At 37.1% G+C, this 18,246-nt stretch overlaps 1 pseudogene; it reads right to left on the reverse strand.

Moving 5' to 3' along the window:
• Positions 1-1,257: 1,257 nt before the first annotated feature.
• On the reverse strand, positions 1,258-1,825 carry LOC114490781 (annotated as a pseudogene).
• Positions 1,826-18,246: the final 16,421 nt, after the last annotated feature.

Below are 18,246 nucleotides of genomic sequence, written 5' to 3' on the forward strand. Positions count from 1 at the left end.
AATTTCAGCTGTAATAAGCACAATAAAAAGAGACACATGCTATTAAGAGATTTTTAAAAAGGGTATATGATATCAAAGAAGGTTCAGACAGAGTATTCCTTTAAAAGTCATTAATAGGGTAAGGCAATGAGAAAAGCATTTTCCAAAACATTGCATTAGGGGAATGGCCCATTCTAAGAATTTAGAGGCCTTTCGAACATCAGTGGTAGGAATCTCCAATCTCATCTGCCCTTAGAACCAACAAGAAATAATTTTCAAAAGCATCCCTGGAGCCCAGTGCCACTGGCTCAGAGCATTGTCATTATTGGAAGGGACCTATATATACCTAGCAAAATATTCTTGAATGGTGCGTAACCCATTTGTCTTAGATAAATTTGCAAAATGAATTTCTTTTTGTTATGGTTTTATACTCCTTCTTGCCATGAGCTATTATAATTAACCTACTTACAAGTTCTTAACTTTCCATTTAAATTCCATAGCAGAATAGTTCTAGAGCAGCATAAAACTGCCTTGTATTAGTTTCTCCTGTTCTAAGTCTTTCTATAAAATAAGTGCAGTGTGTATATATGTGTATAGTCATCTGGTATCTATCACAGGTACTTCTTTCCCTGGCCATGGACATATTCCCTTTCTACTATATAAGCATCCTGGAGAGGTTGTTTAGTTTTATTCTTGGCCAGAGTCAGCCTCAGGCTCTTAAAAAAACAAAACAAAACAAAAAAACCCCTGCACCCTACTTCTGTTTTTCTCTCCTGTTTTCTCCATCTCTAGGGAATTGCCATTGCCCCATTCATTTGTCTTGCTCTGGAACACTACCCTAGTTGCTCTTCCTAGTTCCTCAACAAGAGGATATGATCCTTTGCAACTAAGTCCTCTTGGTAGGTACATAAGCATATTGAAAGGAGCTCTTCCTTTTAGCTACCATGCCATTAAGAATTTAAGTTCTTTGATGTATACCAAGCTAAAGCTTTAGAGATTTTGCTCCTTCCAGTTTAAATCCTCTGTTTGCATTTTAGTATGAGGTACTACTGTAGGTGGAGGAGGTAATTTTTAACTTAAATCTTATAAATGGGATCAAGTTTCTTTGTTTTATTTTATTGGATGATCGCTGTTATTTAAAAAACCCTGTACCTCTTTGTTTTGCTCAAAAATCTCATAGCCTTTCTTCACCTCGATAAAAAATTCCACCTAAAATATAGTTGTATTTTTCAAATAACAAATAAATATATTGCCAGCTAGCAGAGAGCATCATTTCTTTCAGCTTTCATCATTATTTCTCTGCAAATGCTGCTTGTTCCCTCTTGCTGCAGCCTTCAATTCTTAAATTTCAGCATTTAATTTCTGTATCACACATTACATTGTTGCTCAGCCTTTAGTAGCATTTGAAGATGCTGTAGTTGCCATCAGTCCTTCGAGAAAACCACTGAGACTGACTCACAATGATTATGGCTTTTTGAGTTAAAGCAGTATTTTCTGGTTCTTGAGGATGTGGTTTGTATATAAATCTCTCACCTACTGAAAACACATTTGTAAATGAAGTATTAGTGGATTTATGTTCCATTGTTTTCTCTGCAGGATCAACTATAGAATGTTCTTGCACACATGTTCATGTTCTGTTTCTTGCTGCACTAATAAGAGATTTCATAATGGAAGGCAGCCCCCACTCTGTGCTGAGAAGTCTATGGTGGTGCAGTTTTTCCAGAGGCATCTATATGTCTGTTCAATATGCACTCAGGTTCGTAGGGTTTGGGTATTTCTGTATTGCAGCTGTTGTAACAGTTTTCTATGGGTGGTCAAAGGTGTGCTTCGAAGTTCAGATCTTCATGGTGCCAGCCCCCTGTGCAATGCCTGGGTAGTTCAATGAAGCAGAGGCCATACTTGCCCCTGCCCCATCCCCAAAGCCATCTCTCTGGCCCTGGACCTAGCACATGCTGTGGGGCACAGCATCCCCATGCACTACTTCATGACCTGTGCCAGCCCAGGATTTATCAGATCAAGTTTATTTAGGTAGGACAATCGTTAGCACTTCCCAGCATCATTACATTTAACAGCTGAGTGTAGGTAAGGGAATCAGCTACCTCTATTTTCCTCTCCCTTATTTTTTGATTCATACATATTTCCCTGTTATTTCTTGTGCTAGATTGGAGCTAAATAAGTTAGTTCTGTTTTTTATCTTCCAGTAAGCTGTGCCAAATTCTTTTGACAGGCACCAGTTGGCAGAATACTCAGCCTTGGTAAAACAAGTATTCACACACACAATGTACTGCTTCAATGGAATTTCTGGTATTTTACAGTTTATAGTGTAAATGTTTTCTGTTCCACATACCTCTAAAATATATCGTCATTTAAAAAATGGATTTGCTTATGTGGACCAAGAGATTTTGTGATAAAAATTGTAAAGATGCCATTCTTTTTTTACAGGGACTGAAGGTAGGGGATGAAAACGAGATCTTCTGCTCAGTTGCATCGCCTCCCTACCACTGAGAACAGAAGAGCAAACATAAGAAAGCCAGACTATAGTGTTGCACTAAGTAAGATGTGGAAGGTGGGTTTGTTCTAAATGACGGTTTGAAACGGTCGGCAGATGCTGGATTCAGTGACATGAATCTTTACATTAGAAACCGAGAACATGGGCATTCCCTGTAGTGAACAATCTGTTCACAGACCCTCTGAGAATGTAGGTTCTAATGAAATGTCATGCCAGAAAGCAGGTGGAAAAGTCTGTGAATTGGGAGTTCAGTGCAATCTTTGTGAGAGGATGAGAAACTAGACAGAAATAAAGTGGAGTTCGGTATCCTAAGTCAAGGAACACTTCTTGTTTGAAATGATAATCAGAATCAGTTTGAGCTCCTCTGAAAGCCATCTCCCAGACCCTCTTAGGTCTGGATTCAGTGTTTCTCTAAGGTGCTGCCCAAGCTTGTTTAGCCCTATGTGTCAGAGCGTACGAGAAGCTGCATTAAAACTGCTTCCTTGATTGCTTTTCTCCTCTCAGCTCCATGCTTGTTGAGGTCAGAGATTAGAGTTTACTCATCATTACAGAGCCCAATATAAAATAGCTCCTTCGTATACACTTATTAAATTAAATATTTAATATAAATTGGCTGCATATAATTATAAGCAAAGTGACTTAGGACATTACCATTCCATCTTTTCTATTACATCCTAAGTCACTTTGCTTAAGTAATGCTTACTGGTGATATACGCAAGAAATGGCACAATCCCACAACAATGTGATTCCAAAGAATAGACAGAGCTTTGAAAAGGCTGCACAAAGCACTAAGATTAGAGAGGTGGGAATCTGTATCACAAAGTGGTCATTTCCAGAGGTAGTGACTTTGACCAGTATGGGGGTCGTGAAGCAGGCTGCAATCATACAAATTCAGACCTGCAGCATGTGTGAGGAGACCCTAGAACAACAAAGAGGATCCAGATGCAAGTAGAATTACCTTTTCAGCAGGAAAGTGTTGAGGTCTGTCATGAGTTACTTGGTGAGGCAAAACTAGTGTCTGATATATCTCAGACCGAATCTATTCTCATTCTTTGCATATACACAGGTATAAAGAAGCCACATGTGTGCTTCTCTTTGAGTGGGCATTTGTTCACTCTAGACAAGCATGGGTTAAAGAACCCCTGTATTTGTTATTTGTAGAACCTGGCTCAGGGATGGCTAAAGTCTAGAATTTAGTGCTCAAAGTGTGTGTGACTCCTGAAGCAGCCTACTTAAAATATGGGGCCTAAAAGGGCTTCTTTCTTTGTTCTGAAGGTTTGGTAATAATTCTACACGACTGATCCTCTGTATGGTCTGCTTCTTCCACAGCTTCAGTGTAGTTTTTAACCTCACCTCCTTTATCTAATTCTCTGTAAGCCAACATGTTTGTAGTGAGGGAGACACCTAAAAAAAGGTGTTTTGCAGAGGTGATTTAAAATTATTTTAATCACTAATAACAGCAAAAAATTTAAATGAAATAAAGTTGCTAAACTAATGCAATTCTTTAATAATAGAGTATAAGCCCTGGCTGACATAGCTCAGAGGATTGAGCTCGGGCTGTGAACCAAAGTGTCACAGGTTCGATTCCCAGTCAGGGTACATGCCTGGGTTGCAGGCCATGACCCCCAGCAACTGCACATTGATGTTTCTCTCTCTATCTCCCTCCCTTCCCTCTCTAAAAATAAATAAATAAAATCTTTAAAAATAGAGTATAAGCCCTGGCTGGCGTAGCTCAGTGGATTGAGCGCCGGCTGGGAACCAAAGTGCCCCAGGTTCGATTCCCAGTCAGAGTACATGCCTGGGTTGCAGGCCATAACCCCCAGCAACCGCACATTGATGTTTCTCTCTTTCTCTCTCTATCTCCCTCCCTTCCCTCTCTAAAAATAAATAAATAAAATCTTTAAAAAAATAGAGTATAAAAACTCATTTCTTTGTTTATAAGTTAAATATATTTGACTGTTAAAATATAGAATGTTTGCATAAATACTATCTTCCTTTTTAGTAATTTACATATTTAAATCTATGTAGCTTTAAGATTCAAAATACTACAACTTTTATAAATAAAAGGAAAAGCCCTCTCATCACCACCTACTCCAATTCTTTTATATTTTTAAATTACCTGTATCATTATTTACCAATTTCTGTTTACCTTATATCATGCAAGACTAAATTTTAGCAGTGTTATATCACACATGCTCTTTTTCCTTCTTCCATTTTTCTAATAAACACTGACCATAATTTGGGCAAATCACTACCTGATAGCCTAATGTGATTATGTGAGGATTATTGCTTAGCCAGATATCGTACTTGGATTACGTTTCATTTCCTGTAAAACTTCTTTGTTCTGGCTGCAGGTATTTTCCTTTCTTTTCTGGCTTACTTAGTTTGCTGTGCCCTTATCACTTTATAATTATGTATTCCAAAAGTCTCCAAGAGAATTGTAAATCCTTCTGGCTATTATTTTCCAAATGGTCACATATCAGGGTATTTCCTGAGTTTCTTTTTGGTTTAGAGTTCTCAGTCCTACCCAAACCTGGGTGATTGCTCTTTGGCCTGCACTGTCGACCTTTGCTGCCACTTTTCAATTATTTCAATAAATAAACAGAGGCAATCATTTCAGTTAACAGAGTATGCAGAAGTCCCAGGAAGACCCCCAAGATTTCATAGCCCTGAATACCCAGAACCTGTGATTGTGGTATGGACCCATGGTTGTGTTACCTTGTAGGGCAGAGTTGAGCTGAAGAAGGGAAGGTTGCCATGTGAGATGTTAAAAGCAGAGAGCTTTCCCCCATTGGTGTCAGAAGAGGAAGGCAGAGGGAAATCAGATTTAAGCCCAGGAAGGACTTGATGTGCCTTTTTTGGCTTGAAGATGGGGGAGGAGGAAGTTAAATGATAAGGAATAAGATAGTGTCTAGGAGTCAAAATGGGACCCCAGCTAACTGCTAGCCAGCAAATGGGAACCCCTGACCCACTGCCACAAGCAGCTGAATTCTTCCAATAACCCAGGAGAATGGATTCTTTCCAGGGCTTCCAAATGAAAGCCCAGCAGGTCAGCTCCGTGGCTTTAGGTCTTCAGGACCCTGAAGAGAGGACTCAGTTGAGCCCACCTTAGTTTAAGCCTGAAGTGTAAAATAAAAGTTTATGCTGTAGAAAACTAATGTTGTTTTAAGTATTTCCCTGGACAGATAACCAAGAAACTAATAATAACATAACTACTTAGCATTAGAAGGGAACCTATTAGAACTTACTAATTCTTATTAGCATTAGAAAGTACTAATACAGGGTTGGGCAAAAGTAGGTTTACAATTGTGAGTATGTGAAGCAGAATTTATTCCTGTATTATTATTTATTAATTATTGCATTATTTTCCATACAACCAACTGTAAACCTACTTTTGCCCCACCCTGTTTATGGACAATTAACATAGAACTAGAGTCCAGAAAACAGTGAGTTAAGCAAGAAATGTAAATTGTTGAAAAACCTTCTTCAGTACTATTAACTTTTGTTAATAGCAATGTGCTATCAAGAATTAGATATATATATAATATTTTTGTTTAATAAATACTTCTAGCAAAATCATTTAAGTGGCAGCAATTATAGGAGACATCCATGAAATGTATTTGTAAATGCATATACTACATTAAAAATACAAGATAATAAAAATAGGGCTTAGTCATACACAGTATAAATTCATGGAACTACAAGAAAATATTAGGAATAATTGACTTTATTAAGCATCAGTGCTCAGCTCCAATTTCCAGTCCACTAATCTATTCAATCTACTTTAATTAAAACTCACTGCCTCCTGTAATCTTAAACTAATCTTTGAAAATTGAAGACATGAAAAAACAGAAAATAAAGTGGTTTTTGTTGACAGATGGTAGAGAACAATCGCTGGACTTTTCAGATGTTCACCTGCTAATTTCGGAAGTCCGGCTTACCCTCGGTGGCTCTGTAATACTCGGTTTCATTCTCAGATAAGGGGCTGTGACTCCCTGCAGTGGTGTCCGTAACCTGGCTTTGGCTTTATTATGTTCCCTGTCTCTGACAGATGGAACTCAGGCTCCAGTACAGGGCTGAATAATAGAAATATTGATCATACTGATGCCTTACAAAGTAAGATGGTTGATGCCTGAGACTTCAAAAGATCTGGATTCTAAATGCCTGTTAGGTCATAGTTCTTAAAAATAAGCCACAGTTGTGCTGACTCAATACCTTAGTTCCTGGGTCAGAGTCTGAATACCAGTATGCTGCATACATGACCTAGTGTTTGCTTAATTCCTTCCACAGTAATTACCTGGAGGTATCTGTGCTCATGCCCTAAAGGAGGGAGGATGGATGTAATATAAAATTATCATTTTAAAAAATGTAAGTTACTATAAGCCCCATGCATAGAATAATGTAGTGCATTTACTAAACAGGGTAATGTCTGGTTTTTCCATAGGATGATTTTGAGGATTAAATATAACATATGTACCTTTTTTGTATGATTTTCATTGAATTCCAGTTTACAGGCACTTATATTCATTCTGATGAGTTTTAACAGTCTATGTAACTGTCCAGGTAAAATTGCCAGAAGATCCCATTCCATTATATTGAGACTTCAAAAGACCTGGATTCCAAAGACCTGCCCCCACCATGAGTATTCCAAACTCCTGGAATAAAGGTTTGATGCCAGAGGTTGTGAATAATGATGAACAAATATATCAATAAGACTATGGGGTTATGGAATAGTTGAAAACATAGTTTTTGTGTTAAAATATTCTGTAAGAATTTAATTTAAGAAAAACAAAACCTTTTGTGCTAGAGCTCACAGTGTCGGGCTAGCTCATGTTTTTGCAGGCAATGTCCACTCTTCGCCTTTGGGGCTCTCTAGTGGGAAAGGACAAAAGGCACTGGAACTCTTCAGTCTTTAAAACGAGGAGGGAGCCACATGAAAGGGTGTTTTTATTTCTCTTTCTCTTTCACTGTACATTCATTCATTCATTCATTCAATCATTATTTTTGACTACTGACCACCTTCTGGGCACTGTGTTAAGTGCTGGGAATGTAATATCACTTTCATGGTGCTTATTGTTTAGTGTTTGTGGGAAGGAAAGGATTATTGGGCACTTAATATTTGTCAGACACTTTTAAATAATGTCCACGTATTATATTGTTTCTACTCCCCCTCCTCCCACAACAATCATGTAGAGGTAGATGCTAATGTTACTTAAATAAAATCACTTTACAAGAAATTAAAGCATTCCATATAGCAATCCTAGACTAGGCCACAGTGGATAAGGAAAATAAAATTTCTGACTGGACATCATAAAGCTCAGTGAAAAGGGAAGCAAGTAGATGAGTTTCTGGTTAGAAGCCTGCCATCCAGTCCTGTTCTTTTTCAGTGTGGAGTGTAGTCGCCCTCAGACCTGGGAGCTGCCATGACTCGCTGACTAGGTTATGAAACTGGGGGATGATGGGAGCATTGGCAGGTGCCGAGGACCTAGGTTTCTAGTATCTGAGTTTCAACTCTGAAGCCTTTTCCCAGAGAAAGTTATTACATGCCAGTCACTCATTTCTGTGGGGATGGTATACTTCAAGTGTATTATGTGTTTAATTGACTTATTACGGAGTATTTCCTAGTATACATAGTGCGAGTAAAGCATGTCACCTCCAGATTATTAAATTAATCTTACTTGTAAGAAACAAATCTGCCAAAATCATTGTACATTTAATGAGATCAGTCAACTGTAAATACACCTCCCAGTGTCAATATGTGAATCTGGAGTAGCCAAGGAAGGTCACTGAATGGGATCTGAAGAAGAAGGGCTTTCTTATCATATACAGGTTGTAAGCTATTGAAATGTATTTTATCCTGCCTAAGAAAAGGAGAGGAAAGGATTAAAGAAAGAAAACACATAAAACAAAAGGAAAGGAAGTATTAAAAAAAAAAAGGAAGAGAGACTGGGTGGCAATGCAAGGGAGTTGGCCAATCTGGGAAATAGAAAGAGAGGAGGAAAAGTAGAAAGACTCACAGGTTGTGTGTCACCAGCAGTGCCTAGCAGATAGAAAGTTCTGGCTCTCCTGTGTAATATTTTGTCCTGTCTATATGGTAAATGAATTGTGATAGTGGCTGTGGATTCATCAGCTTAATAAATTTTGGTAACCTTCACCATAAGGACCAGCCAACATTCTACTGTGGTTCTGTTTCCATTCTCTTATGAACTTTACTCTGATTTGTTTTGATGAATTCAATTGTGAATAGTAGGATTATTGTGTGTGACAACTACACTTCTCACTGTAAATTGTTAAGTTTATTCTTTGGGAGTTTGATGGTTGTCAATCATCCCTTAGTAGTGACCAACGTTGTGTTCACTAGACCAACATGCTGGGGCCAACCTCCAGACTTTGGCGATCTGGCCAGTGTCCTGCTCCCAGGTATTAGCTTCATCGTACTTCAATTATGACCCATATGTTTGCATCACAGCTTCTTATTATGGTTGTAATTTTTAACATTGTGAACATGAAAAGTTAACATTAACAGAGAGTCCACTATTTGAAGTACACTGTATTGTGTCTATTTTCTTAATTATACTTCATAGCAGCTTTTAAAAGTAGTACTGTCATCTTTGAAGAGTGGTCTTCTAAACTGGAAAGTTGTTTTCATCAACCAAGTTTCAGGATCCATGTGAAGTCGCAGGGGCAGAATGCCTGCCCCATTAGCCTGGCCAGCACCATCACCCCTATCAATGTGTTGATTGATGTCATTTCTAGATTTCTCTCCCATCTAAGAGACCAGAACTATTTCCTTCTTTAAAGAAGAGAAAAGTAAAACCCAGAATGTTAAAGTGCTAAACTTGCTCATGTTTAAAAACCTAATTGTTGACAGAACCGGGAATTTTGCCCAGGTTTGCCTGACATCAGTTTGTGCTTATTCCTCTGAAATGTGTTTACTCCCTAACTTTCACTAGGCAAGATATTAGTTTTGCATATGCTAACCAATTAACTAACTGGACAAGCATGCATTCCTAAGCCATTAAACATGGCAAAGTCTGCATGTGGGAAACTTGGAGATCTGCCTGTGGTTATAAATTCTGAAAATACCACCTGTAACTTAAATATTTGCACATGTAGAGAATGACTGTGGGAAATTTATCTCTCTATTTATTCTCTAGATTCTGTAAACTTAACATGAAAACTCTTCTGGCTTCCTCATACCCTCATTCGTCCACACCCTGGGATACCCAAAGTTCTTTCTCTACAATTAAAGAAATGAAGTAAATTGGGATATCCACATAGCAGAGAGAGTTTGGAAGAAAAGAAGACAGAGAAGACAAACTTGACTGATAAACAATACATCCTAAACAAAAATGATGGAGAGACTATGGCAGTTCCCTAAATGTGATTAAAGAATAATGTTTAAGAGTTGGAAAAGTAGAATTCATATAAATGATTATTTATGTGCCAAATAAATGGAGGCAAAATCAATCTAAAGTGGCAAATTTTACATCTGCCAGATCAGGGATTTGACATTTCTTGTAAACCACAAAAATATCTCACTATAATGAAGAGAATGGAAACAGTGGTCCCTATGCCAGCCTCCACATTTTTTCCTACTTCATATTCAGGCTTCTCTTAACTAAAAAGCCAAAGCCTCATTGACATGAAGTCTATTGGATTTAGGTAAAGAGCCCTACTGAATCCACAGGTTGGTGAACAGACTCTGAGTGAGAGTAGAGGCCTGGGAATTTCTTCACAGGGAGTAATCACTCAGGCTCCTCAGTAATACCTGCCTTGTATTCCCTAGGTGAGCACAATCCTATCGAATGAGAGAACAATACCCAATAAAACAGCGAATTTCCCTGCATATTGGAGGTCAATGCAAAATTGGAATTTAAATTTCCTGCAAAATAGAAATAATTGCAAATACCTTTTTCTCTAAGCCTTATATCTTAAACCTAAAAGAATTATGGATCTCCTTTGACTGGACCCTTAAGTGATATCAAAACAAAGTTAGGCAACATGAAACTTTCAATGAAAATATTAGAAACCCAGTGTTTGGTAAAGCTAAATATTTGGATTTGCTCTAAATAGCAGCAACTAGCTTGATCCACAAAAGATCAGACAAAAAATGATAAATAAGCTTTTTTTCCCTTTGAACTATGTCCTCTTCATAATAAACAAACCAAGCATATCCACAAGCAGAACTTTACAAGCTCTCGGAGATGGGAGAAGCTAAGGATAAACATCGCGGGTTGCATGGCCTGTCCCACGGGGAGTGGAAACCCTACAACCACCAAAGTAAGAAGCAGTGACTTAAGGGAAAGTCATTTCCTTCTGCTTTCACCTTGATTAAAGTTAAGTTTTTATTTTATATGAAGATGCTTAGATCTGGCAATGTCACCTTAAAACTACATCAAAAAGTTATAAATGAACCTGCATTAAAGAGGAAAAAAATTATACAGGAAACAATTTGTCCTTCCTACACTGTTAGTATTCCAGATCACAGCTACAAACCTTTTAATGTTGAAATACACTGAAGAAATAATAATGCATTTTTCTGAAGAAATCTGATGAACAATACAATGAATCTTATAGATAGGAATTACATCCACTTAGCAGCATCTGAAAGTAATTATTCAAACGTGTACATAACATAGGAGTTCTTACTGAAATTTTAATTCTTTATTAGATTTCACATAAAAAATGAATTTAAAAATTTTTAGTACTAGGTTTGCAGCACCACCTCAAGTTGTGTTTGTCCTATGAGGTAGTATGCAAATCACATCAGTGATGTAATGATCTCAGATTGGTTACTGTCCTTACAATGTGATGCATCCTACTTCATTCTGAGTTGAAGTTTCATCCAATTTCTAGAACAAGCAAAATCATTCAAGTATATATTCACTCAATATTGAGTATCTACTATGTGTTTAGCTAGGTATTGGGAATACACACAAACTCACAGTTTGAGGGAGTAGACAGGCAAATAAGCAAGTGCAGTTGATGAGGTATGTTCTGTACTATACAAAGTGTAGCTCTAAGTAAGCTTAACTATTGGAAAGGATGTCATCCAGAATCTCCCCTAAGCTTCAGTAGCACTTATCTATCCCCTTACAGGCACTGAAAGCAAATCTTAACAATGAAAAAATGCGCATTACCGTAAAGAAATCTAAGAAATAATGAGCAGCTTTTCCCATCATGTGGCAACAGAATATCCAATTAGTTATGAAATATGTTCCAAGAAGTTAACCTCGCCATGACAGAAAAATGATATGCTCCATCTTCTTTTACTCACTAGTAAGTCTCATTTATTCTTTCATGTCTCTTTTCTATCATTATTTATTCTTTCTGCTTTTATAAACATCAGTCCAGAGAACTAGTGGAGATTATCCAAGACATGAGTGTATCTGAGGTCTCATTCTGTCTCTGGGAATATTATCTGGGAGGGACAGAGTAAGGACCAAAAGTGAGGCTGACCTCTTGTTGACCAAGTTGAGATTTTAAGCCCTTGTAATCACTGGAGTCCCAGATGCCAAAGTAGGATCGCCCTTACTCCCTTATCATATGTCTATTTGTTCATCCATTTTATTTGCATTAAGGCTCTGTTGTAGCTACTTTTACTTTTTTTTATTAAAGTAAGAAATGTCAGTTTTGGAGAGTGAGGAGGTTCATAAGAGTGATGGAACATTAAAAAGAGATGTGAAATAGCTGTCTCAATTGTGATCATAAAAATTTAAGTATTCATAATTCAGTCTCTAAATTTGCCCTGGTATTCTTTTTAAATACTTGGTTCCCCCCATCCCCCCAGCTTTGTCATTCTGTAGCTCCTATCACAAATCATGAGAGAGGTGGGAACATTTGGGCAGACAGCTTTCTTATGTGCTCATATAGGTCTGTAATATCCTGAAGCCCTGAGCAAGCCTTCTCACTTTGGAATGTGCTTCATCTGTTAAATGCACATAATAGTTCCTGCTGTGCCATCTTCCTATAATTTATGGATTTATGATCCTTTAGTATCCACTTGCTGTGTTCTATGTACTATGTTAGGGTACAATGATACATTCAATAGGCACCTGAAGAAGTAAGATAATAAAATGTGACTATGCCACAAAGGCGCAGTACTACAGAAGCACATTGCTATGGTTGGGAGACCTCCTACTTTACATTATATTTTAGTCTTGAAAGTTGAGTAGGTGATAATTGAGTTGAGCATGAAGGAGGAATAAGATCCCATCAACAAAGAAGGGGTCAAGATAAACAAAGGCATGGAAAGCAAATATCATATTCAGGTGACAGCAGATAATTCAGTATAATTGGATACCAGGGTGGGGTGAGGCAAAAACAGTGAGGAAAAGATTATGCTATAAATGTAGGTTGAAAATTGAATGCTTTACTTAGAATTATAATGGTTATATTATATATACAGGGTGGGGTAAAAGCAGGTTTACAGTTTTTATGGAAAAATAACACAATAATTAATAAATGATAATACAAGAATAAATTCTGTTTCTCATACTCAAACTTTAAGTTTACTTTTGCCCCACCCTATAGTATACTGTATTATATATTCCTTATACCCACATATTTATATGATATATGAATTTATGGGTTAGTAAATGTTAAATGTTTTAAGAGTTAAACTCAGAATGTTTAGGAAATAGTCAAACTTTCTAAAAAAGATGCATCCCATTATAAATTGTATTTTGGGAAGATACATTGACATTGTCAAGGATGGATTAAAAGGTAGAAATAAGCAACAGGGATAGTAAAAAGAGAGAAATCCCAATAGAGTTGTTGTGGGGATAAGAGAGATTCTGGATATATTTTTTTTAATGTATGTGCCATTATTATTAGAGGTTAGTATTCTTGATTTTATTTAACTGGCAATGCTTTTTAATTAATGTTTCCAAAGGTAAAGACTAAACATATATTTGATTATCACTGATGCACAGGAGAGTCTGTGGATACTCCCCTATTCAGTCCTATACTCCATTGGTTATTATTTAGGCTTTTCAAAGTATTCCTGAGAATAATAGCAATTCTGACTTTCAATGTTCATGAAGAAATAAAAAAATATATTGAAATATATGCCTGTACAAAGGCTGAAGGGTAGAGATATAAATTATAGTAGTTGTATTAGAGTGGAAGGACTGAAATTTAAATCTCACCTCTGCTTTCCAAGTGTTAACTCTCTGGGCCTCAGTTTCCTTAAACAGCAAAGGAAGCTACCAATAGCACATCCCTCAGAGAATTGCATGGGAGGTAACGTAGAATTATTTTAAAAGCACTTAAAAGAGTGTCTTTGGAAGTACTCCATAACTATTTGATGAAATATTATGTAATGTTTTGGTAATAGTCTTATAAATGTATATGAATATATGAAAATTAATTCCTAAATGTCCTATTTTATAGATATTATGTCATAACTTTGGAACATTCCATTCAACTTTGCTTTTAACTGGCTACTTAGTATATATTTGATTTTTGAACAATGTCACTTTAGTACCTATTCAAAGAAGCAACAAATAATAACAGTAGTAGTGCTTAGCATTTATTGAGCACTGTAAGCAAACCTAGGCACAGAGACAGATTGGGGAAGAGGTGAGGAGAGGAAGTATGGAAACCTGAGTTGTCAAGAAATAGAAGTGTGGGTTCAGGGAAAGTGGCGAAAAAAACCCTGGGGAGAAGGCTTCAAGGAATGGGTAAAAAAACCTAGTGAAGCACAGAGTGTATGTGTGTGCTTAAACGGTTGGGTCTTGAGATATATTTGTAGACTTCGACACCCAGAGTATCACAGGTACTACAGAACATTTTTTGTTCTGCCACATGGAGTGAGGTCCTGGGCTTCAAGGGTGTGTAGCCTGTGCAGATTGATATAGCGATATCGGGTACCTCAGTGATACCACTGTGCACAACCATTGTTGAACACTCGATCCCTACTGTATTGCCCTTCTTTTGGCATGCTGTAGACCCCCAGACTTACCCACATCTCAGGGAAAAGATGGGGGGTGGCCACAAACTGACTGAGAGTAAGTTTCTACTACCCAGATAGAATAAGGTACAAAATTAAAATTGCTCATTTATAGACAACTATAGAAAATAAACATATTTCTTGTGCATTTGAGTTGTGGACTAAGACTCATATCTGCTGCATGTGTTCAACTATCTAGGTGTTAATAACTTAACCCTTTAAAACTATTTTTGAACACCAATTGAATCAAGAAATTATGGATTTATGTGCATTCAACGTTTATATTTGGAAAGATTCCTCTGTCATCTGGTGTGTCATTTTATAAGTAGAAATCTGAAATTGAAATACAAAATATACTTTCCCAGGGTCACATAGAGGATTTCTGGCAAATTTGAACATAAAATATTTTTCAATTACTTTAGGGGAAGTAAGCTTTCTCCAGCCTATAAACAGTTCCTTTAAACTTCAGTGTTTTTTTTAAAGATTTTATTTATTTTTAGAGAGAAGGGAAGGGAGGGAGAAAGAGAAAGAGAAAGAGAATCATTGATAGCTGCCTCTCGTACACCCCCAACAGGGGACCTGGCCCACAACCCAGGCATGTGCCCTGACTGGGAATTGAACCAGTGACATTTTGGTTTGCAGGCCAGTGCTCAATCCACCGAGCCACACCAGCCAGGGTGAAATTCCAGTTTTTTTAAAGGTACACATGGATGGGTAAAAGAAGTCTAAAATACATTAAAACCTAACCAGTTGTTCTCGATTGATTTATTAATATTCTACTGAAAGGGAAATCAGAGAAAAGAGAAAAACATTTAATTGAGCACTAATTTTATTTATTGTCAACACCAAATGCAAGTGTCAGTGGTTTAGCCACAACACAATTATCAACATGTTAATCAGACAACATTTCTTGAGATCAAACAAGCATGAAGGAAAGAAAGCCTTAAAATATTTATGGCTGGTGAGAGTAAAGGGTCAGTGCTCTAGAGTTTCAGAGATGATAAAAATAATGTTTCCTGGAGTAATTGGAGAAGGAATCATGGAGACAATGGGACTTTGCCCAGGCTTCAAGAATTAGGTCTAAATGGGCCTACAAAGTGGGGACAGGCATATGAGGTAAGAAAATGATTGGAGGAGGAAACAGCATATTATGGAAGCAGAGATAATATTTATCATTTGCCAGGAAGCTACCTCATGAACATTAACTGAAGATTGTGTTCATTTTATTACTTCAGATTGAAAGTGACAGTGACATACTTGACAATGTCCTGTAATGGAGTTTGTTTTATTCTAAGAAAGTTGCTCTGTTCCAGAATCCCCCTGGTGTTACAGTTCTCTCTCCAGACATTTCTGTTATCTTTGTCTTTCTTTCTCTCTCTCTCTTCCCCCATTCTCATCCTGGAAGGTGGTTGGCAGCATAGAGATGAATAAACTATCGGTGGATACATTTGTCCTTGACCCCGAGGAGTTCACAGCTCCCTAAGAAGGAAAGAGGAAGAAAACTCACTATGATACATTCTTTAATGGAAGACAGTGGAGGATGCTATGGAATTAACCAAAAAGGTCCATTGTTCAGTCTGAGGAGTTTAGGGGAGGTTCATGGGTTGATAGGTAGCTTTCTGGAGGAGATTTTTATGAGCCAAGTCTTAAGTATGGCTTAGCAAGGTCGAGGTTTGTAAGATTGCAGGCAGAGGGAACATTTATTATGGACAAACAGCATGCATAATTCATCATAATGTGCACTAAGGAACTATAATAATCTGGTATTTGCAGATTACAAAGTGAAAGATGGAGAAAACAAATAGCAACCAGGCAATAGTTGGGCTTGTGTGGCCTCTGCATTTGTACTTGTCTCACAGGCAGTGTGTTGTCAGCAGAAGATTTTAAACAGTGGAGCATAGAACTGCATTTAGGAGGATTAAGTTTTTGGCTGGATGGAGGATGAGTATGAGAAAGGAGAAGATGAAGAACTGAGTAAAACTTACTATGTAATATTTCTTAATCTTACCGGGTTCACACTACTTTCCCTTGTATGTATAGCCCAGATCCTGGAATCCTCTACTGGTGCTTTATGGCATTAGGCAAGATGGTGAAAAATAATATTGTCAGAGAAGAGAGAGCAAGCAAGGTAGACATGTGGGCTTCAAGGAAGTCTCTTTTCCCTTGACTGCTGGGTGACACACTCCAGAGTGAACCAGGGGTTTCTCAGTGTTCATTCAGCTCAGGGTATCAGATTCTTTTTTCATCGCAATACTCCCACTCCTGAAGAAAGTTACTGTCAGTGCCTCTACATTATTGAAATGAGTGAGCTTCCTGTGAAACTAGTGCAAAATGCACAATTTACTTTCCTCTGTGTGGAGTAGAATTTATGATTACAGAATAGAAACCTCAGCGATGCCACATAGACGTCAATGCCAAAATCCTGCAATTGATAATATAAAATATTATAAGACATTCCCAGAGAAATTTTATAAAAATTCTATCTTAGACTTTCAATTGAATGCTAGCATTTTAGAGGGATACAGTAACTCTAATAGGCTAATGTTGATGAAAAGGTATTAACAAATCCTTGAAGAGTTTGTGGAACCTCAGATTCCCTCAACATTATTTCTTAACCTTATTGGGCACAGCCTTTGAGGTGACTGAAATTGTTTGGTTTGGAGATTAGGGAGATGTAAGGTTAGGTCATTTATTAAAATAGCTCTAAAATAAGTTTGCCAACACAGACGGACAATTGCATTTTATTATTCATAGTAAAAATATAACTCAGTACAGTTATTTTGGTATATTTTGATTCTGATACAATAGATGTTAGGGTAATGTAGCCAAAATAAACTTAATAATTAGAATAAAAGAGTCGTAATGGAATTTTTTACTTGAATTATTCTGGTTATTTATTTTCTTAGGATGAACTTACTGGATAATTTTGGGACATTCCATTCAACTTTGCTTTTTACTGGTTACTTAATATAGTGCAGTGAAGGCCATAGGCTTTCAAATATCACTAGACAAAAATGAAGAAATGATCATCTAATTATTAGTTCCAACAGACATATGGAGGGCCGTCAGTAATCCTGATTCAAGATACAGATTTTTGTCCTTCTACACAGGATCCTAATGCACATTCCTCATGGTTGGATGTTAGAATGTTCTTTCTTTTTTGTATGTTTTTCAAAGAGAAAGCTGAGATTATTCTATGAGAGGATGTCTACTTTGCCAACAATTCCTATTCCACAGGGAAAGGGTGGACTGACATTGTGTAAAACTCCACAAGCTCCCACTCCAGCTCTGGTCTCATTTCCATATTGAACTCCAAATGGCCCTTCCTGACTGCAGCTGGCGATACCATGAGAGGCCTTTGCAGCCTGCTTTGCCTTTGCAGCTTAAAGGGCCAGAGTGAGCACGTGGATAAATGGAGGTAGTCAACTAACTCATTGTAAGCAGTGATCCACTCCAGTTCATAAGACTAACTAAAGTTGATTTATTATTATTAATATCTTTGATAAGCAAATCATTTTATTTAACAATGTTATATATTTATTTTAAATAGCTAATGCATATACATGGTAAAAATAATCCAAACTGTAAACACAGCACAAAAAACAAAATGAGCTTAATCATGGTGAATATTTCACAATGTATATGCATTTCAAATCATCAAGTTCTACACCTTTAATATGTACAATTTTTCATCATCAATTACTCCTCAATAAAGTAACACCAGACTTAGTCAACACAGAGAAAGAGGCCAAATCAATAGAATTTGCCTGGTTTGTGTTTTGAAAAGCTTTTTACTTTTTAA

The sequence above is a fragment of the Phyllostomus discolor genome, chromosome 3 (assembly GCF_004126475.2).
Source record: "Phyllostomus discolor isolate MPI-MPIP mPhyDis1 chromosome 3, mPhyDis1.pri.v3, whole genome shotgun sequence".
Classification (NCBI taxonomy): Eukaryota; Metazoa; Chordata; class Mammalia; order Chiroptera; family Phyllostomidae; genus Phyllostomus; species Phyllostomus discolor.